This window comes from Oncorhynchus masou, unplaced genomic scaffold, assembly GCF_036934945.1.
Source record: "Oncorhynchus masou masou isolate Uvic2021 unplaced genomic scaffold, UVic_Omas_1.1 unplaced_scaffold_506, whole genome shotgun sequence".
Lineage (NCBI taxonomy): Eukaryota > Metazoa > Chordata > Actinopteri > Salmoniformes > Salmonidae > Oncorhynchus > Oncorhynchus masou.
The window spans coordinates 479,332-489,613 of NW_027011461.1; positions in this window are offsets into that span (position 1 = coordinate 479,332).

Here is a 10,282-nt window from a genome sequence, read left to right on the forward strand (position 1 = left end):
ACAGTCGGACCCTCTGCTACTCCCTCGGGAGACAGTCGGACCCTCTGCTACTCCTCGGGGAGACAGTCGGACCCTCTGCTACTCCTCGGGGAGACAGTCGGACCCTCTGCTACTCCTCGGGGAGACAGTCGGACCTCTGCTACTCCCTCGGGGAGACAGTCGGACCCTCTGCTACTCCTCGGGGAGACAGTCGGACCCTCTGCTACTCCTCGGGGAGACAGTCGGACCCTCTGCTACTCCCTCGGGGAGACAGTCGGACCCTCTGCTACTCCCTCGGGGAGACAGTCGGACCCTCTGCTACTCCATCGGGGAGACAGTCGGACCCTCTGCTACTCCTCGGGGAGACAGTCGGACCCTCTGCTACTCCCTCGGGGAGACAGTCGGACCCTCTGCTACTCCTCGGGAGACAGTCGGACCCTCTGCTACTCCCTCGGGGAGACAGTCGGACCCTCTGCTACTCCCTCGGGGAGACAGTCGGACCCTCTGCTACTCCCTCGGAGAGGAGACAGTCGGACCCTCTGCTACTCCCTCGGAGAGGAGACAGTCGGACCTCTGCTACTCCTCGGAGAGGAGACAGTCGGACCTCTGCTACTCCTCGGAGAGGAGACAGTCGGACCCTCTGCTACTCCCTCGGAGAGGAGACAGTCGGACCCTCTGCTACTCCCTCGGAGAGGAGACAGTCGGACCCTCTGCTACTCCCTCGGGGAGGAGACAGTCGGACCCTCTGCTACTCCCTCGGGGAGGAGACAGTCGGACCCTCAGCTACTCCCTCGGGGAGGAGACAGTCGGACCCTCTGCTACTCCTCGGAGAGGAGACAGTCGGACCCTCTGCTACTCCTCGGAGAGGAGACAGTCGGACCCTCTGCTACTCCCTCGGGGAGACAGTCGGACCTCTGCTACTCCTCGGGGAGACAGTCGGACCCTCTGCTACTCCCTCGGGGAGACAGTCGGACCCTCTGCTACTCCCTCGGGGAGACAGTCGGACCCTCTGCTCGGGACTGCTACCCTCGGGGAGACAGTCGAACCCTCTGCTACTCCCTCGGGGAGACAGTCGGACCCTCTGCTACTCCCTCGGGGAGACAGTCGGACCCTCTGCTACTCCCTCGGGAGACAGTCGGACCCTCTGCTACTCCCTCGGGGAGACAGTCGGACCCTCTGCTACTCCCTCGGGGAGACAGTCGGACCCTCTGCTACTCCTCGGGGAGACAGTCGGACCCTCTGCTACTCCCTCGGGGAGACAGTCGGACCCTCTGCTACTCCCTCGGGGAGACAGTCGGACCCTCTGCTACTCCCTCGGGAGACAGTCGGACCCTCTGCTACTCCTCGGGGAGACAGTCGGACCCTCTGCTACTCCCCTCGGAGGGAGACAGTCGGACCCTCTGCTACTCCCCTCGGGGAGACAGTCGGACCCTCTGCTACTCCCTCGGGGAGACAGTCGGACCCTCTGCTACTCCCTCGGGGAGACAGTCGGACCCTCTGCTACTCCCTCGGGGAGACAGACGGACCCTCTGCTACTACCTCGGGGAGACAGTCGGACCCTCTGCTACTCCTCGGGGAGACAGTCGGACCCTCTGCTACTCGGGGAGACAGTCGGGGAGACAGTCGGACCTCTGCTACTCCCTCGGAGAGGAAACAGTCGGACCCTCTGCTACTCCTCGGAGAGGAAACAGTCGGACCCTCTGCTACTCCCTCGGAGAGGAGACAGTCGGACCCTCTGCTACTCCCTCGGAGAGGAAACAGTCGGACCCTCTGCTACTCCCTCGGAGAGGAGACAGTCGGACCCTCTGCTACTCCCTCGGAGAGGAGACAGTCGGACCCTCTGCTACTCCCTCGGGGAGGAGACAGTCGGACCCTCTGCTACTCCCTCGGGGAGGAGACAGTCGTACCCTCTGCTACTCCCTCGGGGAGGAAACAGTCGGACCCTCTGCTACTCCCTCGGGGAGGAGACAGTCGGACCCTCAGCTACTCCCTCGGGGAGGAGACAGTCGGACCCTCTGCTACTCCCTCGGGAGGAGACAGTCGGACCCTCTGCTACTCCCTCGGAGAGGAGACAGTCGGACCCTCTGCTACTCCCTCGGAGAGGAGACAGTCGGACCCTCTGCTACTCCCTCGGAGAGGAGACAGTCGGACCCTCTGCTACTCCCTCGCGGAGACAGTCGGACCCTCTGCTACTCCCTCGGGGAGACAGTCGGACCCTCTGCTACTCCCTCGGGGAGACAGTCGGACCCTCTGCTACTCCCTCGGGAGACAGTCGGACCCTCTGCTACTCCTCGGGGAGACAGTCGGACCCTCTGCTACTCCCTCGGGGAGACAGTCGGACCCTCTGCTACTCCCTCGGGAGGAGACAGTCGGACCCTCTGCTACTCCCTCGGGAGGAGACAGTCGGACCCTCTGCTACTCCCTCGGGAGGAGACAGTCGGACCCTCTGCTACTCCCTCGGGAGGAGACAGTCGGACCCTCTGCTACTCCCTCGGGAGGAGACAGTCGGACCCTCAGCTACTCCTCGGGAGGAGACAGTCGGACCCTCTGCTACTCCCTCGGGGAGGAGACAGTCGGACCCTCTGCTACTCCCTCGGGGAGGAGACAGTCGGACCCTCTGCTACTCCCTCGGGGAGGAAACAGTCGGACCCTCTGCTACTCCCTCGGGGAGGAAACAGTCGGACCCTCTGCTACTCCCTCGGGGAGACAGTCGGACCCTCTGCTACTCCCTCGGGGAGACAGTCGGACCCTCTGCTACTCCCTCGGGGAGACAGTCGGACCCTCTGCTACTCCCTCGGGGAGACAGTCGGACCTCTGCTACTCCCTCGGGGAGACAGTCGGACCTCTGCTACTCCCTCGGGGAGACAGTCGGACCCTCTGCTACTCCCTCGGGGAGACAGTCGGACCCTCTGCTACTCCCTCGGGGAGACAGTCGGACCCTCTGCTACTCCCTCGGGGAGACAGTCGGACCCTCTGCTACTCCCTCGGGGAGACAGTCGAACCCTCTGCTACTCCCTCGGGGAGACAGTCGGACCCTCTGCTACTCCCTCGGGGAGACAGTCGGACCCTCTGCTACTCCCTCGGGGAGACAGTCGGACCCTCTGCTACTCCCTCGGAGACAGTCGAACCCTCTGCTACTCCCTCGGAGAGGAAACAGACCCTTTGCTACTCCCTCGGGGAGGAGACAGTCGGACCCTCTGCTACTCCCTCGGGGAGGAGACAGTCGGACCCTCAGCTACTCCCTCGGGGAGGAGACAGTCGGACCCTCTGCTACTCCCTCGGAGAGGAGACAGTCGGACCCTCTGCTACTCCCTCGGGGAGACAGTCGGACCCTCTGCTACTCCCTCGGGGAGACAGTCGGACCCTCTGCTACTCCCTCGGAGAGGAAACAGTCGGACCCTCTGCTACTCCCTCGGAGAGGAAACAGTCGGACCCTCTGCTACTCCCTCGGAGAGGAAACAGTCGGACCCTCTGCTACTCCCTCGGGGAGACAGTCACCCTCTGCTACTCCCTCGGGGAGACAGTCACCCTCTGCTACTCCCTCGGGGAGACAGTCGGACCCTCTGCTACTCCCTCGGGGAGACAGTCGGACCCTCTGCTACTCCCTCGGGGAGACAGTCGGACCCTCTGCTACTCCCTCGGGAGACAGTCGGACCCTCTGCTACTCCTCGGGGAGACAGTCGGACCCTCTGCTACTCCCCCTCGGGGAGACAGTCGGACCCTCTGCTACTCCCTCGGGGAGACAGTCGGACCCTCTGCTACTCCTCGGGGAGACAGTCGGACCCTCTGCTACTCCTCGGGGAGACAGTCGGACCCTCTGCTACTCCTCGGGGAGACAGTCGGACCCTCTGCTACTCCCTCGGGAGACAGTCGGACCCTCTGCTACTCCCTCGGAGACAGTCGAACCCTCTGCTACTCCCTCGGAGAGGAAACAGACCCTTGCTACTCCTCGGGAGGAAACAGTCGGACCCTCTGCTACTCCCTCGGGGAGGAGACAGTCGGACCCTCTGCTACTCCCTCGGGGAGGAGACAGTCGGACCCTCTGCTACTCCCTCGGAGAGGAGACAGTCGGACCCTCTGCTACTCCCTCGGAGAGGAGACAGTCGGACCCTCTGCTACTCCCTCGGGGAGACAGTCGGACCCTCTGCTACTCCCTCGGGGAGACAGTCGGACCCTCTGCTACTCCCTCGGGGAGACAGTCACCCTCTGCTACTCCCTCGGGGAGACAGTCGCACCCTCTGCTACTCCCTCGGGGAGACAGTCGGACCCTCTGCTACTCCCTCGGGGAGACAGTCGGACCCTCTGCTACTCCCTCGGAGAGGAAACAGTCGGACCCTCTGCTACTCCCTCGGAGAGGAAACAGTCGGATCCTCTGCTACTCCCTCGGAGAGGAAACAGTCGGACCCTCTGCTACTCCCTCGGAGAGGAAACAGACCCTTTGCTACTCCCTCGGGGAGACAGTCACCCTCTGCTACTCCCTCGGGGAGACAGTCACCCTCTGCTACTCCCTCGGGGAGACAGTCGGACCCTCTGCTACTCCCTCGGGGAGACAGTCGGACCCTCTGCTACTCCCTCGGGGAGACAGTCGGACCCTCTGCTACTCCCTCGGGGAGACAGTCGGACCCTCTGCTACTCCCTCGGGGAGACAGTCGGACCCTCTGCTACTCCCTCGGGAGACAGTCGGACCCTCTGCTACTCCCTCGGGGAGACAGTCGGACCCTCTGCTACTCCCTCGGAGACAGTCGGACCCTCTGCTACTCCCTCGGAGACAGTCGGACCCTCTGCTACTCCCTCGGGGAGACAGTCGGACCCTCTGCTACACCCTCGGGGAGACAGTCGGACCCTCTGCTACTCCCTCGGGGACAGTCGGACTCTCTGCTACTCCCTCGGGGAGACAGTCGAACCCTCTGCTACTCCCTCGGGGAGACAGTCGGACCCTCTGCTGTCCCCTACCCTAGTGTTAGAGGAGGTCCTAGTCTGTCTCCTACCCTAGTGTTAGAGGAGGTCCTCGTCTGTCCCCTACCCTAGTGTTAGAGGAGGTCCTAGTCTGTCCCCTACCCTAGTGTTAGAGGAGGTCCTAGTCTGTCCCCTACCCTAGTGTTAGAGGAGGTCCTAGTCTGTCCCCTACCCTAGTGTTAGAGGAGGTCCTAGTCTGTCCCCTACCCTAGTGTTAGAGGAGGTCCTAGTCTGTCCCCTACCCTAGTGTTAGAGGTCCTAGTCTGTCTCCTACCCTAGTGTTAGAGGAGGTCCTAGTCTGTCCCCTACCCTAGTGTTAGAGGAGGTCCTAGTCTGTCCCCTACCCTAGTGTTAGAGGAGGTCCTAGTCTGTCTCCACCATACTGCTGTCCCCTACCCTAGTGTTAGAGGAGGTCCTAGTCTGTCCCCTACCCTAGTGTTAGAGGAGGTCCTAGTCTGTCTCCTACCCTAGTGTTAGAGGAGGTCCTAGTCTGTCTCCTACCCTAGTGTTAGAGGAGGTCCTAGTCTGTCCCCTACCCTAGTGTTAGAGGAGGTCCTAGTCTGTCCCCTACCCTAGTGTTAGAGGAGGTCCTAGTCTGTCCCCTACCCTAGTGTTAGAGGAGACCTAGTCTGTCTCCTACCCTAGTGTTAGAGGAGGTCCTAGTCTGTCCCCTACCCTAGTGTTAGAGGAGGTCCTAGTCTCCACCATACTGCTGTCCCCTACCCTAGTGTTAGAGGAGGTCCTAGTCTGTCCCCTACCCTAGTGTTAGAGGAGGTCCTAGTCTGTCCCCTACCCTAGTGTTAGAGGAGGTCCTAGTCTGTCTCCACCATACTGCTGTCCCCTACCCTAGTGTTAGAGGAGGTCCTAGTCTGTCCCCTACCCTAGTGTTAGAGGAGGTCCTAGTCTGTCTCCTACCCTAGTGTTAGAGGAGGTCCTAGTCTGTCCCCTACCCTAGTGTTAGAGGAGGTCCTAGTCTGTCCCCTACCCTAGTGTTAGAGGAGGTCCTAGTCTGTCCCCTACCCTAGTGTTAGAGGAGGTCCTAGTCTGTCCCCTACCCTAGTGTTAGAGGAGGTCCTAGTCTGTCCCCTACCCTAGTGTTAGAGGAGACCTAGTCTGTCTCCTACCCTAGTGTTAGAGGAGGTCCTAGTCTGTCCCCTACCCTAGTGTTAGAGGAGGTCCTAGTCTGTCCCCTACCCTAGTGTTAGAGGAGGTCCTAGTCTGTCCCCTACCCTAGTGTTAGAGGAGGTCCTAGTCTGTCCCCTACCCTAGTGTTAGAGGAGGTCCTAGTCTGTCCCCTACCCTAGTGTTAGAGGAGGTCCTAGTCTGTCCCCTACCCTAGTGTTAGAGGAGGTCCTAGTCTGTCTCCTACCCTAGTGTTAGAGGAGGTCCTAGTCTGTCCCCTACCCTAGTGTTAGAGGAGGTTCTAGTCTGTCCCCTACCCTAGTGTTAGAGGAGGTCCTAGTCTGTCCCCTAACCTAGTGTTAGAGGAGGTCCTAGTCTGTCTCCTACCCTAGTGTTAGAGGAGACCTAGTCTGTCTCCTACCCTAGTGTTAGAGGAGGTCCTAGTCTGTCCCCTACCCTAGTGTTAGAGGAGGTCCTAGTCTGTCCCCTACCCTAGTGTTAGAGGAGGTCCTAGTCTGTCCCCTACCCTAGTGTTAGAGGAGGTCCTAGTCTGTCTCCTACCCTAGTGTTAGAGGAGGTCCTAGTCTGTCCCCTACCCTAGTGTTAGAGGAGGTCCTAGTCTGTCCCCTACCCTAGTGTTAGAGGAGGTCCTAGTCTGTCCCCTAACCTAGTGTTAGAGGAGGTCCTAGTCTGTCCCCTAACCTAGTGTTAGAGGAGGTCCTAGTCTCCACCATACTGCTGTCCCCTACCCTAGTGTTAGAGGAGGTCCTAGTCTGTCCCCTACCCTAGTGTTAGAGGAGGTCCTAGTCTGTCCCCTACCCTAGTGTTAGAGGAGGTCCTAGTCTCCACCATACTGCTGTCCCCTACCCTAGTGTTAGAGGAGGTCCTAGTCTGTCCCCTACCCTAGTGTTAGAGGAGGTCCTAGTCTGTCCCCTACCCTAGTGTTAGAGGAGGTCCTAGTCTGTCCCCTACCCTAGTGTTAGAGGAGGTCCTAGTCTCCACCATACTGCTGTCCCCTACCCTAGTGGAGTGGCTTCTGTGCAGGGATGGTTATCCTTCTGGAAGGTCCTCCCATCTCCACAGAGGAACTCTGGAGCTCTTTCAGAGTGACCATTGGGTTCTTGGTCACCTCCCTGACCAAGGCCCTTCTTCCCCGATTGCTCAGTTGGCCGGGCGGCCAGGTCCAGGAAGAGTCTTGGTGGTTCCAAACTTCTTCCATTTCAGAATGATGGAGGCCACTGTGTTCTTGGACCTTCAATGCTGCAGAAATGATTTGGTTCCTTCCCCAGATCTGTGCCTCAAGACTATCCTGTCTCGGAGCTCTACGGACAATTCATTCAACCTCATGGCTTGGTTTTTTCTCTGACATACTCTGTGGGACCTTATATAGACAGGTGTGTGCCTTTCCAAATCATGTCCAATCAATTGAATTTATCACAGGTGGACTCCAATCAAGTTGTAGAAACATCTCAAGGATGATCAATGGAAACAGGAAGCACCTGACCTCAATTTTGAGTCTCAAACAAAGGGTCTGAATATTTACATACATTTTTTTTAATGGACGTAACACAACAGAAGGGGGACCTTTTTAGATGTAACACAACAGAAGGGGGGACCTGTATAGACATAACACAACAGAAGGGGGGACCTTAATGGACGTAACACACCAGAAGGGGGACCTTTTTAGATGTAACACAACAGAAGGGGGGACCTTTATAGACGTAACACAACAGAAGGGGGACCTTTTTAGATGTAACACAACAGAAGGGGGGACCTTTGTAGACGTAACACACCAGAGGGGGGGACCTTTATAGACGTAACACACCAGAAGGGGGGACCTTAATGGACGTAACACAACAGAAGGGGGGACCTTTCTAGAAGTAACACAACAGAGACCAGTCATGAAAAATGTTCTGCTTTATTTCAGTGAGGTGATCTGACAGCATTCAGAGAGGAGAACAATGGAAGGACCTCTGTACGTAATGGGCACGTTGAGGTGCTACACCTTTAAAAACAACAACCAGGGTCAGATCACATGTGATTAGTCCATTTCCAACAGAGTTATTATAATACTGAAGCACTACAGACGGCTTTACGACCACTTCTATAATACACACTGAGATACTTTACTACCAACAGCACTGGAGTGGACACACACACACAGGCAGAGTGTGTTTAGGAGGATCAACAGGACAGAAATGAGTTGTTCTGAAATGATTCCTTATTCTACAGACCAGACCCCTCCTCCCTGTCTCCTGACCCCTCCTCCCTGTCTCCTGACCCCTCTATCACTCAGACTAGAGTACTGAGAACATCAACACAACATAGAATTATAGGATATAGAACAGACACGCTGCTGTGATGTGTAGAGTAAGTAACTGTGTTCCGTAAGGAGCCATTTCAAATATTGAATTTGGCCTTTAATATTTATTATTACTACTAATGACCTATAGAAACACATTGAATAACACATTCATCAATGGCAAAACAAGAAACAAGGTTTTTGAAGTGTCTGTCCTACAGTACCAGTCAAAAGTTTGGAAACACCTACTCATTCCAGGGTTTTTCTTTATTTTTACTATTTTCTACGTTGTAGAATAATAGTGAATACATCAAAACTATGAAATAACACATATGGAATCATGCAGTAACCAAAAAGTGTTAAATAAATCAAAATATATTTGCCTTGATGGCTGCTTTGCACACTCTTGGCATTCTCTCAACCAGCTTCATGAGGTAGTCACATGGAATGCTTTTAAATTAACAGGTGTGCCTTGTTAAAAGTTCATTTGTGAAGTTCCTTTCCTTCTTAATGTTTTTGAGCCAATCAGTTGTGTTGTGACAAGGTAGGGGTGGTATACAGAAGACAGCCCTATTTGGTAAAAGACCAAGTCCACATTATGGCAAGAAGCAAAGAGATTACAGGTAACCTCACTTCAGATTGCAGCCCAAATAAATGCTTCACAGAATTCAAGTAACGGACACATCTCAACATCAACTGTTCAGAGGAGACTGCGTGAATCAAGCCTTCATGGTTGAATTGCTGCAAAGAAACCACTACTAAATGACACCAATAAGAAGAGACTTGCTTGGGCCAAGAAACATAAGCAATGGACATTAGACCGGTGGAAATCTGTCCTTTTGATCTGGTGAGTCCAAATTTGAGATTTTTGGTTCCAACTGTGTCTTTGTGAGACGCAGTGTAGGTGAAAGGATGATCTCTGCATGTGTGGTTCCCACCGCGAAGCATGGAGGAGGAGGTGGTGTGATGGTGTAGGGGTGCTTTGGGAAAGGGGGATACCTAGTCGGTTGTCCCACTGAATGTATTCAACTGAAATGCTGGTGACACTGTCTGTGATTTATTTAAGGCACACTTAACCAGCATGGCTACCACAGCATTCTGCAGCGATACACCGTCCCATCTGGTTTGGGCTTAGTGGAACTATCATTGATTTCTCAACAGGACAGTGACCCAACACACCTCCAGGCTGTGTAAGGGCAATTTGATGAAGGAGAGTGATGAAGTGCTGCATCAGATGACCTGGCCTCCGCAATCACCTGACCTCATCCCAATTGAGATGGTTTGGGATGAGTTGGATCGCAGAGTGATGGAAAAGCAGCCAACAAGTGCTCAGCATATGTGGGAACTCCTTCAAGAATGTTGGAAAAGCATTCCAGGTGAAGCTGGTTGAGAGAATGCCAAGAGTGTGCAAAGCTGTCATCAAGGCAAAGGGTGGCTACTTTGAAGAATCTCAAATTTAAAATATATTTTGATTTGTTTAACACTTTCTTGGTTACGACATGATTCCATGTGTTGTTTCATAGTTGACATCTTCACTATTATTCTACAATGTAGAAAACAGTTTAAAAAATAAAACATAATTGAATGAGTAGGTGTGTCCAAACGTTTGATTGGTTCTGTATATCTAGGAGATATAAGATCAGGCAATATTGTAGTTTTTTGGACATATTTAACAAAAACTACCTCCATACTTCCATTGATTGTTGATTGATATTGATATTGATTGTTTTTGTACCGGTACCTGGTTACCTTCAGAGGAGTCCTATGACACTTGTGGGGTTCGTAGAGCTAAACGGAGAAGCCCAAACGGTTCTCTGATTTTCGGGATGTCTCATGTTCTGTCAAACACTGCTTTAGCTCGACCACCTTCCACCGTTGATGCGGAATCCCGGCAGGAGGTTGCGGTGCATTGAGCCCAGGCAA